Below are 19,490 nucleotides of genomic sequence, written 5' to 3' on the forward strand. Positions count from 1 at the left end.
ATCTTGATCTAATCCCACAGTCGAGAGGAGCATGAGCAGCACCTTCGGATCGTTCTTCAGACTCTGAAATACAGCCAGTTATATGCTAAGTTCTCAAAATGCGAGTTTTGGTTGAGTTCAGTTGCTTTCTTGGGTCACGTTGTATCAGCAAAGGGTATTCAGGTGGATCCTAAGAAGATTGAGGCAGTCCAGAATTGGCCTAGACCTATATCAGCTACAGAGATCCGTAGTTTCCTGGGTTTGGCGGGCTATTACCGTCGATTTGTGGAGGGGTTTTCATCCATAGCAGCCCCATTGAACAGATTGACCCAGAAGGATGCCCCGTTCAGGTGGTCAGATGAGTGTGAAGCGAGCTTTCAGAAGCTCAAGACATCTTTGACTACGGCATCGGTATTGGTATTACCCACATGTTCAGGATCTTATACAGTATATTATGACGCATCTCGTATTGGTCTGGGTGCGGTATTGATGCAGGGTGGCAAGGTTATTGCATATGCTTTACGGCAGCTGAAGGTTCATGAGAAGAATTACCATGTTCATGATCTAGAGCTGGCAGCCATTGCTCACGCGCTGAAGATTTGGAGGCACTATCTTTACGGCGTGCCATGTGAGGTATTCACTGATCATCGGAGCTTGCAGTATTTGTTCAAGTAGAAGGAACTCAATTTGAGGCAGAGGTGGTGGCTGGAGCTATTGAAAGACTATGATATCACCATATTGTATCATCCCGGGAAGGCCAATGTGGTGGCCGATGCTTTGAATAGAAAGTCAGTCAGTATGGGTAGCCTTGCATATATTCCAGTTGGTGAGAGACCGCTTGCATTGGATGTTCAGGCCTTGGCCAACCAGTTCGTGAGGTTAGATGTTTCTTAGCCCAGCCGTGTTCTAGCTTGTACAGTTGCTTGGTCTTCTTTATTTGAGTGCATCAGAGATCGGCAGGATGACGATCCTCATTTACTTATCCTTAGAGAAACAGTGCGGCACGGTGGTGCCAAGTAAGTTACTGTTGGAGATGACGGCATTTTGAGGATGCATGGTCGTATTTGTGTGCCTAATGTGGATGGACTTCGTGAGTTGATCCTTGAGGAGTCCCACAGTTCCCGGTATTCTATTCATCCGGGCACCGCCAAGATGTATCAGGACTTGAGGCAGCATTATTGGTGGAGGCGAATGAAGAAAGACATAGTTGCCTATGTAGCTCGGTGCCTAAATTGCCAGCAGGTAAAGTGTGAGCATCAGAGACCTGGTGGTTTACTTCAGAGGTTAGATATTCCTGAGTGGAAATGGGAGCGTATCACTATGCACTTTATTGTTGGACTCCCACGGACTCAGAGGAAGTTCGATGCAGTTTGGGTCATTGTGGACAGGCTGACTAAGTCAGCACATTTCATTCCTATGGCAGTTACCTATTCCTCGGAGCGGTTGACAGAGATTTATATTCGTGAGATCGTCCCTCTTCACGGTTTGCCCGTGTCTATCATTTCTGATCGAGGTACGCAGTTTACCTCGCACTTTTGGAGGGCAGTTCAGCGTGATTTGGGTACGCGGGTCGAGTTGAGCACAACATTTCATCCTCAGACGGACGGGCAGTCCGAGCGTACTATTCAGATCCTAGAGGATATGCTCCGCGCCTGTGTTATTGACTTTGGAGGTTCTTGGGATCAGTTTTTGCCGTTAGCGAAGTTTGCCTACAATAACAGCTACCAGTCGAGCATTCAGATGGCTCCCTATGAGGCATTATATGGTAAACGGTGTAGGTCGCCAGTTGGGGAGGCTCGGTTATTGGGTACAAATTTAGTATAGGATGCCTTGGACAAGGTCAAGATTATACAGGATCGACTTCGTACAGCTTAGTCCAGGAAAAAAAGTTATGCCGACCGTAAAGTTCGTGATATTGCTTTCATAGTTGGAGAAAGAATATTGCTTCGGGTATCGCCCATGAAGGGTGTTATGAGATTTGGAAAGAAGGGCAGGTTAAGCCCTAGGTATATCGGGCCATTTGAGATCCTCGAGAGAGTGGGGGACGTAGCTTATAGACTTGCATTGCCTCCAGGGTTATCCTCAGTTCATCCGGTATTCCATGTGTCTATGCTCCGAAAATATCATGGTGACCCGTCCCACGTGTTAGATTTCAGCTTTGTCCAGTTGGACAAGGATTTGACTTACGAGGAGGAGACGGTGGCCATTCTAGACCGGCGGGTTCGTCAGTTGAGGTCAAAGAGTTACCCTTCAGTTCGAGTGCAGTGGAGAGGTCAGCCTATTGAGGCAGCTACTTGGGAGTCCGAGTCTGATATGCAGAGTAGATATCCCCACCTTTTCACTAGCCCAGGTATTTTTCTATGTCCGTTCGAGGACGAATGGTTATTTTAGAGGTGAAGAATGTGATGACCCAAAAGGTCATCTTATGTTTTAGAACTCGAATCTGCGCCCTTAAGCCTTAAAAATCTCATTTTTACCCTCCTCAATTTGCGTGCGCAGTCCGGGCAAATTTTCGGAAAGCTTTTATGTTGAAAACTAATAAAAATAAGAATTTTTGCCTTAAAAGTTGATTTTAGTTAACTTCGGTCAACATTTTTGGTATATGAGCCCGGATACATGCTTTGACGGTCCCGGTAGGTCCGTATCGAATTATGGGACCTGGGCGTATTCCCGGAATCGAATTTGGAGGTCCCTAGCTTGAGTTAGGAATTTTTGATGAAAATTAAAAGTTTGGAAATTATTTGTTTTTAAGAATTGATTGATATTTGGCATTGTTAGTATCTGGTCTGTATTTTGGTTCCGGAGCACGGTACATGTTCATTATGATATTTAAGACATGTCTGTGAAATTTGGTGAGAAACGGAGTTGATTTGACGTGTTTCGGACGTCCAGTTGAGAAAATAGAAATTTTAAAGTGTTCTTGAGAATTTGATTCGATTTGGTGCTAAATTCGAAGTTCTAGGTTTTATTTTGGCGATTTGATCACGCAATCAAGTTCGTATGATGTTTTTAGAGTTATGTGCATGTTTGGTTTGGAGCCCCGAGGGCTCGGGTGAGTTTCAGATAGGCCACGGGATGTTTTGGACTTGGGAAAAATCTAGTTTCTGCAGATTCTGGTGTCTGTCATATCCTTCTTCGCGTTCGCGAAGGTCCTCTCGCGAACGCGAAGAGTAACCTAATGAGGCTGAGACTTCTTCTTCGCGAACGCGAAGGCCTGGTCGTGAACGCGAAGTGATGGGCGATTTACCCTTCGCGAACGCGCCTGGCTCAACGCGAACGCGAAGCATGTGGGGACCTGGGGGGGGGGGGGGGGGGGCGTTTCTTCAACGTGAACACGAGCCATTCCTCGCGAACGCGAAGGCCGGAGGGGAGTGATCATCGCGAACACGAGCTGGGTCTCGCGAATGCGAAGGCTTGGCAGCCAGTACCCTTCGCGAACGCGACAGTGCTCTCGCGAACGCGATGAACACTGTCGCCCAGCACGTAACAGAATCCAAAACGGGATTTTTGCTAAAAAAACTCATTTTTCTCAAACCCAAATGGTGAGGGGCGATTTTTGAAGAGTCATTCCTTCCCCAAATTGTTGGTAAGTGATTCTAAACCATTTTCTTTCAATTACCCATTACATTTCTTGAATTTTCAACCTAAAATCTAGAGTTTTCATGGTAGAATTATGGGTTATGGTAGAAACTAGGGATTTCAGGAATTTGGGGATTTAGACTTCAATTTGAGGTTGGATTCCAAAACTAATTACATATTCGGACTCGGGGGTGAATGGGTAAAAATATTTTGGTCCGAACCTCGGGTTTTGACCAAGCGGGCCCGGGGTCGATATTTTGACTTTTTGGAGGAAAAAATTGGGAAATTTAATTTATGCAATATAATTGATTCCTTTAGCAATATTTGATATTATTGAGTCATTTTTAATAAATACGAGTGGTTTGGAGGTGAATTCCAAAGGAAAAGCTGTGATTGAGAATTAAGTGGCCTTCGGAGCGAGGTAAGTGTTGTGTCTAACCCAGCCTTGAGAGAATTAGGAATCTTAGATTATTTGCTAAGTGAAATTCATGTAAGCGGCGTATATGTGAGGTGACGAGTACCTATGCGCCGCCGATTTACCTGTTTTTCCATGTTTCTCTATTTTTCTGATATTGTCTCATTCCTATGCCAAATTGCTATGTGTTATACTAGTGTTGTTCAAATTATCGTTCTTATCATGTTTACGGATTTTTCTAGTGATAATTGAGTTTTTATTTCAAAGTTGAGATTGATGTTATGGAACCAAATGTTGAAGTAAGGTTTGTACTTGTTATTCTATCTCCCTGTTTTATTTATGCATTGCATTATGGTAAGGGAGAGTGTTAATGCACGAAGGGTAATGCCGTGCCATATTGTGAGTGTTAATGCACGAAGGGTGATGCCGTGCCATATTGTGAGTGTTAATGCACGAAGGGTGATGACGTGCCATATTGTGAGTGTTAATGCACGAAGGGTAATGTCGTGCCATGATATGAGAGTAAAAGCACGAAGGGTGATGACGTGCCATATTGTGAGTGTTAATGCACGAAGGGTGATGCCATGCCATGATATGAGAGTAAAAGCATGAAGGGTGATGCCGTACCATTTCGATTAATTTTATGGTGAGATTGAGAGTAAAAGCATGAAGGGTGATGTCGTGCATTTTTCCTTACTGTATTCACTATTCCTATTGATTCATTGTATATTGACTGCTCTGGTGATCGTTCTTTTGTAGTTCTTTATCTTGTATTCCCCTCAGTATGTTTCCCCTCCCGACTTTTCCTGTTTAGTTCTTCATTCCTGTTATTTGCGTATACACTGTTAAATTGTATAGGTTGATTTGTAGGTGCCTTGCGTTAGCCTCGTCACTACTTCGTCGAGGTTAGGCTCGACACTTACCAGTACATGGGGTCGGTTGTACTGATGCTGCACTCTACACTTTCTGTGCAGATTTTGATACCGGCTCAGGTTGATCGAGATTTGCTACTGGTCCGCTGTCCGGAGACTCAAGGTAGATCTGTCGACGTTCACCGACCTTGAAGTCCCCGTCTATCTTTTATGTCCTACTATTTTCTTTCATTCAGACAGTTGTATTTCTTCAGACTATTACTTGTAGTAAATTCTATAATGCTCGTGAATTGTGACTCCAGATCCGGGTGGTAGTAATTAATATAATTTTACGATATTCCGCACTTATTATATTTCATCTTAGTTAGTTATTGTTGTTTACTGAATGGAAATAAGGAATTGGTTTAACGATTTTCTAGCATTGGCTTGCCTAGCAAGTGAAATGTTAGGCGCTATCACGGTCCCATCGGTGGAAAATTTCGGGTCGTGACATTTAAACATCTTAAATTATTTTAAGACACGAATTAATTGTTATAATAATTGTTTCTCTCATATTCCTTGTCAAATATTAATTCTTGAATTCCTGCAATAATTATTGCATGTTTATTTGATTTATGTGGCTTAATTGCTATTTGACATTTAGCATATTAAATATTAAACTGTCTATTTTCTCCCTGATTTCCATAATTAATTACTACTTGTCATTATTTATTTCATAAATAAATTATAATTATTGTATGACTTGATGCTTAATAGTTTCTCATTGAACGTGGCATTATTGAAGTATTTTATTTTTATTTTTAAGAGTTGTTAAAATATATTGGGGGATCGGGTTGCACACCGCAACGGAAATAAAACTAAATATATTGGGGGATCGGGTTGCACGCCGCAACAGATTTATTTAAAGTTTATATTGTTGGAGCGGGTTGCACGCCGCAACGGAATTTAATTGAAAGATTATATTGTTAGATCGGGTTGCACGCCGCAACGAATTTTATTCTAAGTTTATATTGTTGGAGCGGGTTGCACGCCGCAATGGAAATAAATTGAGGGATTATGAATGCTAAATTGACTTCAATTTTTGATATTATTTAACGGTATTACTACTATTCTTGTTCTTCTTATTATTATTATTATTATTATTGTGTACAGGTTAATGTAAGCGACCTGCCTTAGCCTCGTCACTACTTCTTCGAGGTTTGGCTCGGTACTTACAGAGTACATGGGTAGGTTGTACTCATACTACACTCTACACTTCTTGTGCAGATTTCGGAGTTGGTCCCAACGGCGTACTATAGACTTGCTCGGATTTCAGCTACCCAGAGGAGACTTGAGGTATAACTGCACATCGTAAGCATTCTGAAGTCCCCGTCTACTTTATTTTAGCTGTGTGTTTTCTTTCAGACAACTTTATTTTATTTAGACCCTTATTTGTATTATTCTAGAAGCTCGTGCACTTGTGACTCCAGTTCTGGAATGCTATTTAGACATCGCGATTATTATGGATTATTCACTTTATTTTAGATTTTATTTTCGCATTTGTTTCTTTGTTAATAATTAATTTAAAATTTTGTTAAAATGGCAAATTATATTCTAACATTGGCTTGCCTAGCAAGTGAAATGTTAGGGGCTATCACGGTCCCGAAGGTGGAAATTTCGGGTCGTGACAGTTTGTGGCTAGATTCGAGTTGCTCGGAGGCCGATTCGCGAGGCAAGGCCTTATTGGAGTAGAGATTTGCACGGTTTGAGGTAAGTAACACTTTTAAATTTTGTTCTAAGGGTATGAATCCCTGAAATACGTGTTATATGGTTTGTGTTGAGGTGACGCACATGCTAGGTGACGGACGTGTGGGCGTGCACCGTAGTAATTGTGACTCGGTCGATTCCGTGATACTATGTAGTCATCAAACCTTGTTGCTATTCATGTGATCCCTATGTGTTAGAGTAATTGAGCTGCAATCCATGTTAGAAATCATGTTTAGGATATATGCTTATCTTGTTGAGGCCCACTGGGGTCATTTTTGTTGTTGAATTGTGTGCTTAAATGGAAATTGTGTACTCAGTCATATTCACATTTTCATATCATATCTCAGTCTCTGTTACTATTTATTGTTGTATCATATATCACTGCTTGGGCTGTTTGGCATGAGATTTGTGAGCCCGAGAGACTGGAGATATTGATGACTAAGTTGGAGCCTGAGAGCCGTATTGTTAGAGAGGTTGTGGATCAGGCTACACGCCGCAGCAGGCCTTCTTGGCTTTATATATATTATTATTATATGGATCGGGATGCACGTCGCAACAGGCCTTATAGGCTTTATTATTATGGGATTGGGCTACATGCTCCAGCAATCCAGATTGGTTTATATTAGCGCTTAGGCAGGATCCGCTCCTCCGGAGTCTAACATACCAGCAGTGAGCGCATGTATCGTATAGTGCCGAGTGACTGAGTGTGATGAGTGAGAGCTGAGACAGTCAGATTGAGTACTCTGAGAGTGGGAGTACGTGAGGTTATCATTGTGATGTATCACATGTGACATGGACATTGACATGTAGATATAGAGATGTAACATTCCTCATATCAGTTATACTTGGCATATTTTATATGTATTGAGTTTATACTATTAAACTTGAAAGCATGTCTACATTTTTGTACTGTGTACCAACTGATTATGAGTTCTCTGAGATATTACTATCATATTTCCTGCCATACTTGTACTGTTATAATCTGGATTTGGACTGTACCTTTCTGAGCTCATCACTGCTTTCCGCCCAAGTTTAGCCCTGTTACTTATTGAGTACATTGGGTCGGTTGTACTCATGCTACACTCTGCACTTCGTGTGCAGATTCAGGTATTTATGGACACGACGGGTGCTAGATTGGAGCATCAGTTGCTTGGAGACTATAGAGGTAGGTGCCTTGGCATCCGCAGACCTTGACTCTCCTTCTTTTCAGTTTATTAGTATTGTTCTATCTTTCTTGACAGTGTTTTAGCAGTCAGACTATGTTGTTATTCAGATGCTCATGTAGTCAGTGACACCCCGATTTTGGGGTATTTTGTATTGAGTTGCGGTATTTTCTTATCAGTTATTATGAGAGTTTCACTAATAAGCTTATTTTATTGTGTTTTAAATTTAAAGATGCTTGGTTATTTGTGGATGTCGGCTTGCTTAGTACTATGATAGGCGCCATCACGACATGTTGAGTTTTGGGTCATGACACCTAGAATATCAAGAAAAATAAAGAAGACCTCTTTTCTTTGTCTTGATTTTGTTCGAAAGGACCCTCTTATTCTCTTGGCCTGGTCTGGTCATTACCCAGCCGAGCCTGTTTTTTCCAACGAATTTGTAAACTAAAATGCCTATTATAGCTGTAATATTTCATTTTAATTGAATAGTTAATATTCAAGAAACAAGCACTACTAGAAATCCGGGAAAACCTTTCCACAAAAACCGAGCCAAATCGGTCTGTAATGGCCAATAACCGTCCAAAATACGACCATTTATGTGTGGTCGGTATTTTGAAGGTTGGAAGAGCATACCGATCAAAGCCGATCGAAAATTACCAACCAACATTGGTCGGTATGCGCTACATGACAATCTGACAATTTAATTGACTTACCGACCAATAATGGTCGGAATGTTATTTTAATAATTTAGTTTTACCGACCAACGTTGGTCGGTGTTTTAAATTTATTAATTTTTCTTACCAGCCAATTTTGGTCGGTATTGGAATATATTTTTTTTATAAATAATTAAAATTTATAAATACCGACCAACGTTGGTCGGTAATCTGGATAGGGCTGCCAACTTACCGATCAAAGTTGGTCGGTAATGTTAAATTTTTGGGAATTCAATGTGCATTAACCGACCAATATTGGTCGGTATTTTGTAATTTAAGTTATTTTTTTATTAGTTACCGACCAAGGTTGGTCGGTTTTTTGGGATTAATTTTGGTAGAAAATGACAGTTTTGGTAGCTACACCACCTGCCAAATAAAAACAGCATACCAATACCCCAAATTCACATCAAATAACCACCAATTCACCATATACAACCCCTAATTCACCATAAATCTAACTAAATACCCAACTAATACTTTAAAACTAACAAATTAAAGTTCAAATAAACATTACAATCCAAAACCAAGCAAAAACTAAGTAATTACAACAAGTTCAAAATTGTTCAATCTAATTCAAAACTAGTTCTATTGGTCTAGTTCGATGTATATCAAAGTATTGGTTAAGGAGCGTTTTCTACAATATCTTCACCATCTGATGAACTTTCATCTACAAGACGATATAGAGAACGGTCTTGTGGAGGACGGGAGGAACAATCACGGGGAGGATGGGAGGAATGATCACATGGAGGTCGAGCCTCTGGCGATGACTCACGAGACCGGGAAAATGAAAAAGCTCCAATAGAAAGGACAGTTCTGATATGAGCTTGCATACCAAGGAATTTAGCATTTCTAAGCCTTTCTCTTTCCTTGGCCGCTTCTAGCTCGGATGTAAGCTTTGTCACTGTCTCCTGCATAGCCGAGAGGCTCTCCCTATTAAGTTCCTCGCCCTATGAGAAAGTCCCTATTCCTTTCATTCCACACCTATAGATATGGAATTTTTTCTCAAGAAGCCTGTATACCTTCCCCCCCTTTTTGGACCGCCAACAGCCTCCAACCATATTATTTCAGTATCCTCGTCCGAAGGTTGGGTTGGCTTGCTTGATGCACCAGCTGGCTGACTATGAATGATTCCTCCACGTTACTTTGGTAGTGACCCTATATTATTTTAAATTAAATTAGTATTAAAATCTTACATATGCAGTCTATGCCCGGTCCTCGACCCATCTATCTCCATCCCCCTCTTTCTTCTTCTTTAAAATATGCATCTCCTTGAATAGCTCATCATGGCTCATTGGACGCCCATACTTCTTTTCCTGAAAATAAATTAATTTAGTTAATAAATAGAATTGAAATACTTAGAAAAGTAAAATAATTTAAGCAATTACCAATCTTCTTCTTATAGCACCCCAATGTGCAAGGAGCCTCCCTTCTCGGATGAGCAAGTTTTCTTTCCCTGTTCGCTCCTCTATAAGAAATCCTCGGTCTGCCATTACTTTAACTAATCATCCCATAAAATGTTGCAGACACCAGTCATGTCTCCTGTTCTTCTTTCTACCATTCGAGAAATGATCCGCTAATCTCTTGCGGGCTTTATGATAAAAATTTGCAGTCACTTCCTCGCTATAGCGGTCTTCCCATACACACTTGCTCTTTATTTCAAAAGTTAAATATTAGATGAAAACATTATAAATATAAATTATTAAACTTCTTAAAAGAACATTTATACCTTAAACTGATTGAAACTTTGCTCATTCAGCGAGTATGGAAAATCAGTCCAAGTCGCATAAGGGCCATCATAAATGGTGATTATCTTCGTAGTATACTTACCCGGCCTGAACCTGCAATTTAACAATAAAAATACATGAATATATTAGTAAAAATATTATAAAATAATAAACGCAAAAATAACAAATAACTCGTACCCGTTACCCTCAGGGACTATGATGATCCATGTGGCTGTGATACTGATGGCTATGACCCGAGTGGCTGTGATATGGATGGTTGCGATTCATGTGGCAGCAATATGTAGGGATGCGAGCCACGTGGTTGTGATGCAGATGGCTGCGATCCACGTGGCTGTGAGGCAGCTGGACTGTATGTCGGACGTATAGTTCTATGGCCCTGTGATGGAAGACCCGGTGTCTGGATGAAGGTGTAGGCCTCGTGATGCTGTGGCAGCTCAGTATAGCCATGTGGTGGAGGATAAGACATAGGCATCTCTGAAGAGGGTGAAAATGAGGGAGTAGTATTATCCCTAGATTCTAACCTCCTCTTTCCCTTCCTAGCCTTTTCTCGACCCCGAGAACTAGTAGGGTCATTGTTACCTTGACCCTTGCCTGCCATATGCATAATATAATACATATTTAGATTAAAACATATAAAAAACTAGTTATAACACGAGAGTGCTTTAAAAAACTAACTTTTTAATTCTCGTCGACGTATTGTTCCTCGTCCGAGAATTCCTCGTCCTCACTTGTTTGAATTTCATCAGTTGATTCTTCATCCTCATTTTCTATAATTGTTACTTCATTTATATCAACTTCTTCCTGTAAGGCCCCGTTAAAATTTTCTAATGATTTAATATTTTAAAGTGTGACAAAGGTATTTGAGAATAACGTATTCGAGTATCAAAGGAGACCTATGGGGTGGGACCGCATTATTTTGACATCAAAAGTGTTTCAACGACGTCGTTTCTTCGAGTATAAGTGGTATCACATTAAGCAAATGAGTTCCAAATTCAGTTTTAATTGAAACATTAGATCCGTATTGAAATTACGGAGTCTTTGCAATCGAGTTTCAATGTGAATATATTTAGGCTGTAATAAATTGATATTTTGTGTTTGAGATATATATATTTCACAATCCTGAAATAAATGTCAAACAAGATATATATTTTTTTTCCGGAAAAGAAGTAATACAACACGCGCGCGCACAAATATCCTAGTGTTAGGACTTGTGAATATTACAAATTAGGACTAAACATATCTGGCATAAATTATGAAGTCTCAACTTAATTAACTCTCTTAATCTTCTATTGGACTTAACGAAACCATTCAATTTTCATTCATTGCATTGAGACCCTTGTCTTAATTACAGGTTACAAAATCTTTTTAAAAATAAGCCTTGAATTTCACTGGATTATGAGAGAGCTTAAAAGGGTCTATAAATTCCTTTTCCCGTACTGTGTAATATATGCCGTATATAGCTTCTAACTGTTAGTTTAATTGATCAACTGGTGATGCCGATGCGTCACCAAATGATAAAGAATTCTATCTCTAATATCCCAATAAAAAGTAGTAGTGTTCCTAATCCAACAGATATTTGTCAGCAACGCTTCACCTAACCAGTCCAAAAGTTTTGCCAACAACTCCTAACAAGAAAGTAGAAATGGCCGAACAAGTTTCATCTTTAACTTATCTTCTTGTTTCTTTCCCGCTCCCCGCGACCTCCTAACCCCCCAATTACTTTTTCTTAGCTTAATCATTTGGTATTCGTGACTTACTAGTCAGATCAATCCGAATTGATTTATTTAATGAGAAAGTATTCAGTCAAGAATTTCTCCATTTTAAGGACTCTAACCCAACACTTCTATTAAATGTTGAAGAATCTTATCCACCCACCACGTCCCTAGGTGGCAATTGCTTCTTGTTACGTGAACGGTACTCATAAAACGAAAATTGTCTATTTCTAGATTTAGCATTGACTAGCTTTATCTAAAACAATATTCTACGCATAGAATATTGGTTGATTTCCTCTATATGAACTAGTGCATTAGATCAATCAGATCATAACCTTAGTATATCTTCTATATATATCTGCATGATCATACATCCAATAGGTCCTGATATTATGGCAATCCATGCAGTTAACTGTTGTTATTCTTCGAAATCGAAAATGGTCATAGGTAATAATGAAATAATGTAACTTTATACGTGCACCTTTGTGAATAATTAGCCCTCCGGCGCGACTTTTTGTAATTTAGGAATATATTACATAATTCCATGTAATGCTATTAGACCACAAAGATAAATGACTTAAGTTCATGACTTGGGATTGGGTTGTTCGTATTTCAGAGAGGGTAAGTATTGTATAGAAGGTAGTAAATCAAGTAATTCCTGATAAATTCTTTGAGTGAAAATGGTAAGATTCAAAATTTTAATGTTTTCAGATTAAAATTTTACTGAATTCTTGTTTTAGCTAAATATTTTGGCTAGCACTTAAATCTTTACATTTTGAAAATTTGAAGTTTCTTGTTCAAAGTTGGTTCCGGAAGATAGAAAGGAAAATGGGAGGATAGGACAAAAATAAACTTTTCACCCCAATGAATAATACTCCATCAATCTGTTTCACTTTATGTGAATCTATTTTCTTTTTGGTCCGTTTAAAAAAGAATGACCTCTTTCTAAATTTAGTAATAATTTAGCTTAAACTTACAATTATACCTTTAATGAAAAGCTTTTATAACCACACAAATACGATAGACCCCTTTTTTGACTTGTTCAGGACCACAAATTCCAAAAGTCTTCATTTTTTCTTAAACTCCGTGCCCAATCAAACGGGTTCACATAAATTGAAACGGAGGGAGTATGAAATTTGAGCTTCATGCAAAGTCATTAGTATGCTCAATATCTTGATCATTTAAAAAAAACGAGTATTTAAAGTTGAAGTTTGAAAAAAATAAAGTATTGATCTCTTTTTTTTTTTCCTTATTGGTTAACAAGAGATTCTATTAAGAAATAATAACCCTCTTTGTTAGCTGGCACAACATTTCAACCAATTTGAGCCAATATTTTATCTTTTTACCCGGTTTGGTTCACTTTGTGTATAATTTGAAATTTCTTTTGTATCCATTAGCCCAACAGTAAAGACTCGCTTCTAAGGTTTTTTTTTTTTTCGTTTGTTCTTTCTTCTCCTCCTTCATTGTCGATGATTTTGCACCCCAAATTCTTGTTCTATTATTGTTCGATTCACTATGTTGGTTTGTATTTCATTTAAGTATCGAATCTCAGCTTAAAAATTGAATCCCGCTTGATGGGTGTCAAACTATGAAGTTGAAGTTTTGCTTCAGCAAGACTTGGAACTTCATTGAAGGAGCTTCAGAGCTCTAAGTTCAACTCAAATATGAAAAATCTTATTCTAAAGTAACTAGGTAAAGTTAAAAATTATTGAAAAAGCATGTAGTACTTGTATGGGAAAAGGGCCAAATATACCCCCTCTACTTTCATATATTGTCTATATTTAATATCCGTTATACTATCTGGCCAAATTTACTTCTACCGTTATACTATCTGGCCAAATTTACCCCTACAATCAACAAACTTTTAAAAATACCCCTTGATCTGTTAAGTAATCTAAAATCTCTCAAATTTTTTTTATTTAAATCACTTGTTGTTCTTCTTGGTCCACTATTTTTTAAATAATTTGCATTTACCTCCTTTATGAATTAAAGAAAAAAATATTAAATAATACAAACGAATAAACAAATTATAGTAAATTAAAAAATCTAAATAAGGTAGATTTTTTAAATTCTAAAAGTATTTACAACATCCCAATTTTAATGAATTCGTTGCACCAAATGTATGGAGACATTGCGAGTATTAGTGATTGAAGTTGAAGTTCCTCGGAGACTTTACATTGTCTAATTCACTTTGCTTTAATTAAATGCCTACACATTGTGCACTCTTAAGTTAGTCGATCGAATTCTATACTAACCACGCAATGACAAAATATATTTGAATATACATGTACATACATAATGATCAGCTCCATATAATACACAATAAATAGACCCACTAAGTTTTATGGTGTGTATATGATTGAAAAATAAATAAAATTTTAAACCAATTTTATTTATTACAAGAAGATAAATGGGTGCATTGGTAATTAAAAAAATATGAATAATTTGTATAGTCTAGTAACTTTAACATTCACATCAATAGTAATTTTTGAAAATAATGGAGCAAGAAGAACAACAAGTGATTTAAATAAAAATAATTTGAGAGATTTTGGATAACTTAACAAATTAAGGGGTATTTTTAAAAATTTGCTGATTGTAGGGATAAATTTGGCCCGATAGTATAACGGTAGGGCTAAATTTGGCCCGATAATATAACGGAGGTTAAATGTAGACAATATATGAAAGTAGAGGGATATATTTGGCCCTTTCCCCTACTTGAATCTAGAATGTGGGGTTGATTGGATTTGATTAATGTTGGTTTTGGGAATTATACCAGTTAAAATAGAAAGTTGACAGTTAAACTCAATTTTCATACACATTCATTATACATTTGTCCCGACCCAAAATCCATGTAGTAGTTTTGATAGCTAACCCAACCCGCTATGTAAGCCAAATAACAGTCAACACAACTCAAATGAGAATGATAAGAGTCAATAAGTAAAACAAATGAACTTCTATACAAAATCCCAAGGATTGATAGTACAAGTCATGAGCTACTAAGACTTAGATTTACAAAGCTGTTATGAAAATAGATACAATATTTTTTTAGAATGTACATAAACAAAATTACAATCTAAACTACCAAGGACAAGTGGTAGCTATATCCGGATAATAGGTACGTCTTCAACATCAGCCCTCATCATCTACAATAGCATTAGCTTCAAGATCTGTACGCAAGGTACAAAAATATAGTATGACTGCATCCAACCCCATGTACTCAATAATTAACAAACCTAACCTCAGGTTGAAAGCAGTAACGATCTCGGAAGATGGTTAGAGTCCAACACCAATGGCCAATAACAACACGTAATAATATAATGAGGATAGTAAAGGTAAATAACTCAAGAGATATTATGCTTAGCCTATTCACAGTTACAGGAAAGTAGACATATTTTTCAAGTATATCAGCCAAGGTCCAAATCTTACCACTGAAAATCAACTAAACATGAGTTTATCAAAAGAACCATATTTTCTTTCCAATATCCCAACATCAAATAAGAATTTTTCGTTTACCAGTTAGCATGAGAAAAATACGTCTCTATGCCTACATGTCAATATACATGTCAAGTCATCAAATGTCATATTATCGTCTAGCATGAGGAACATACATCTCTATGCGTACATGTCAAATTTACATGTCAAATCATCAAATATCATACTACTGTCTAGCATTAGAAAGTTACATCTTTATGTCTACATGTCAAATATACATGTTAAGTTAATGAATGCACAGTGAGATCATCAAGTACACTCACTATCAGCACACTCAAGGTGCATGGCTTAAATGCCCAACTTCATCACACACACAATCACTCAACACTTTACGGGTGCCTGATATCAATTCCCCTCACCAAAGCACGCGTATATATCACTATGCATGTGCCCAGTGCTGGCATGTCAGACTCCGGAGGGGAGGATTCTGCCTAAGCGCTAATCAAAACCCAATGTGACCTGTTGCGGCGTGCAATCCGATCAAAATAACAATCTGTTGCGGCGTGCAACCCGATCCAACATAACTCATAACACAACTCTATGGCCCACAAAGGTCATCAATCCGCTCAAGTCTCAATGGCTCACATCTCACAGAAATATAATCCAACTATACAACACGGAGTATCATAATGCGCCACAAATATAACTCATACTCGTGTCACGTACAAGGACACCAATAACATGTGATATAGCATATCAAAAGTGTAAAGATCCAGATATATAACATACAGATATAACTATCATGAATGAACAGTATGACTACAGCGAATGCAAATAGCTCAACATGGAAAACATAGCCTTATCAAGTCTCAAACAATTAAGCAGATAGCCTAGACATGATTTCTATCATGAATAATAACTCACGTAATCATGCAAATGGAGAAAATATGATATCAAAGAAGCATGACAGCAAAACAAGGGACATAATAGCCTAAGAACTACCAGGATCATAAACAACTCGGTGCACGCACACGCGCCCGTCACCTAGCACATGCGTCATCCCCAACCCATCTCAAATATCATAGTTCTCAAGGATATTTACCCTAAAATTCAGGTTTAGATGTGTTATTTATCTCGAACAAGCCAAATCGAATACCGATCAAGCCAAACAATACTCTAGAAATGCCATTCCGCGTGAATCAACCTTTGAAGGGCTCAAAACTAGCCAAAAGCAACTCAAAATTATCAAATAATACCTTAGGAAACAAACCAAAATGATAAAGGTCAAATCTTTAATCAAAAACTCAAAGTCAACCCGGGCCCGCACCTTAGAACCCGACAAAACTCACAAATTATGACAACCTATTTGAATATGAGTCCAACTATACTAATTTCACTCAAATCCGACTCTGAATTGACGTTCAAAACTCAATTATTCACTTTAGAAAAGATTAGACAAACCCCCCCAATTTCTCTTTTAGAATCATCAATCAAATACCAAAATCAAAGATGGAATCATGGAATATAATAAAAATCGAGTAAAAAATACTTAACCCAATCCATGTTGTGAAAATCCCCTCCAAAATCGCCCAAATCGGAGCTCCCCAACTCGCAATGTGATAAAATGAGCTCAACGTCCAAAATATAGTACTTTAAATCACTGCTCCAGCAATACCCATCGCTATCGCGGGAATACCTTTGCGATCGTGAAGAACAAACGCCACTGCCACAAAAATACACTACGCGTTCGACACATCCCACGTGAACTCGATGCCCACAGACGCCAACACTACGTGAACACGACCTATGACACGCGAACATGATGAACGATTCTCCAGCTCCCAGCTTACTAGCACGAACGCGATCTCACAATGCGAACACGAAGTTCAAGTCCCACAGTCTTTGTGAATGCAAATCAACACACGCAAACGTGAAGAGATGAAACAGTCTAGCCCAAAATTCCTCTACGTGATCGCGAGCCTAGATCCACGATCGCGATGCTCTGAATAAACACCAGCAATCAACAACACAAAATCCATCCGAAATGATCTAAAACCATCCCGAAACTCACTCGAGCCCCCCGGGACCCTATCCAAACATACCAACAAGTCCCAAAACATATCACAGACCTAATCGAGACCTCAAATTACTCATAACAATATCAAAACCATGAATCATACCTCAAATCAAGCTTAATGAACTATTCCAAACTTCCAAATTCCAAACTTATGACAAACACATCTAAACAACTAAGAATAACCTCAAATTTTAAACACATGTTCCAAATGACATAACGAACCTACAATCTGAACTCGATAACATCGAAGTCAACTCTCGGTCAAAGCTATGAACTTTCCAAACCATCAAATTGCCAACTTTCGCCAAATAGTGCCAAAACCTCCAAGAAATATCCAAATGCAATTCCGGGCATACGCCCAAGTCCAAAATCACCATCCAGACCTAACAGAACCTTCAAATATCCGATCCGAGGTCAAATATACAAAAGTCAAACTTGGTCAACTCTTCCAACTTAAAGCTTCCTATTTAAGAATTATTCTTCCAAATCAATTTTAAACAACTCGAAGACCAAAACCGACCATACACGTAAGTCGTAATACACCATATGAAGCTACTCATGACCTCAAACTACCAAACTGAATACAAATGCTCAAAATGACCGGTCGGGTCGTTACATTCTCCCCCACTTAAACATATGTTCGTCCTCGATTGTGCCAAGAGTCGTTCCAAAGCCATCAAATCACTTTATAAACTTACCATGCACATACCCATTGGTGATCCCACGTTACTACAATCCATATAAGTTCGACAACAAAACCTAACTGAAAATCCTCACTTCAACCTTAGTCCATAAACCTTAGAACCCAAATTCCCAACATCAGGAACTTATTATAAGACCTGATTCTCGCATCTATACACTGTATAAGTCTGAACAAGATGTATCAAGCCATCACCATAACCTATCATATAATCACATGATATACCACATAACTCGGATACTCATAGCAATAATTTCCGACCAGAATAGCTGCTCAATAACAAATCCGGCCTCGGTAACAACCTCATCTCAACTAAAACCTTATTTTGAACCTTCGTACACTGCCAATGATGAAAGAAACATGCAAATACTCATAACCACTCATCAAATCAACAAATCGTGGGGCTTCCTCGCCCGATAAGAACCATTGCCAGATTATAAGCTGACTTCTGATATTATTCTTCCAAACGTACCTTATCAAAATCCGATAATACTAATTTCACGTCCAAAACCTCATCGCATCCAGTACGATCTGCTCACTCGACATGCCATACTCATACTACCTAGAGCCACATACCATGCAATCCGTTCACAAAACAAGCAACAACTCGAATATTCCTAATAATGGAAAGAGAATCAAATGAGAGAACCGTTCTGCAATCTCAACTGATATCACCACAAAGCGCAATGCCACGAACCTATCTCACAAGGAGAACGAAACACACAAAATAAGCACAAAGGATCATATCCTAATATAACTCCGTCGCGATGTGTGACCCAATCCAAACATCGTCCCACATGGAATACCTTGAGCTATGATGCTCATAATTAACAACCATATATCAACAACAAATACGCAAAGTGCATGATCATAACCATTAAGGGACGGATGGCACAATATTCCACAAACAGGAAGACCATAAGCAAAGTGCAACCAACCATTCAACATCCCAAGAGCCATCTTGCTCGAATTATGCCACAAGGCCCAAACAGAACCGCATCATGTGTGTAAATAGTCAATAGTCTCACAACCCATTGTAGCATAGAAAAGCAATACATGGAACATAACAGACACGAATAAGATAAACTCTAACCGATGCCACATCCTTCAACAATAGTTATGCTGAATAAACAAATCCGACACGACGTAGAATACACCTTCTCGTTAGGCCTACCAGTGGCCTCCAAATCAATCTCGATCCTCCCGAAGTGAGTAGATAACCTTCCCAAAGATCCACTGAAACCTATCCATAGCACATACCATCAGCTCTCTAACTCTGGTCATATCTTCATAGTGCACATCCAAGGAAAAGTCCACCACTGAGAATCTCAGACTTCAAATCACAAGAATACAAAAA

The sequence above is a fragment of the Nicotiana tomentosiformis genome, chromosome 8 (genome assembly GCF_000390325.3).
Source record: "Nicotiana tomentosiformis chromosome 8, ASM39032v3, whole genome shotgun sequence".
Taxonomy (NCBI): domain Eukaryota; kingdom Viridiplantae; phylum Streptophyta; class Magnoliopsida; order Solanales; family Solanaceae; genus Nicotiana; species Nicotiana tomentosiformis.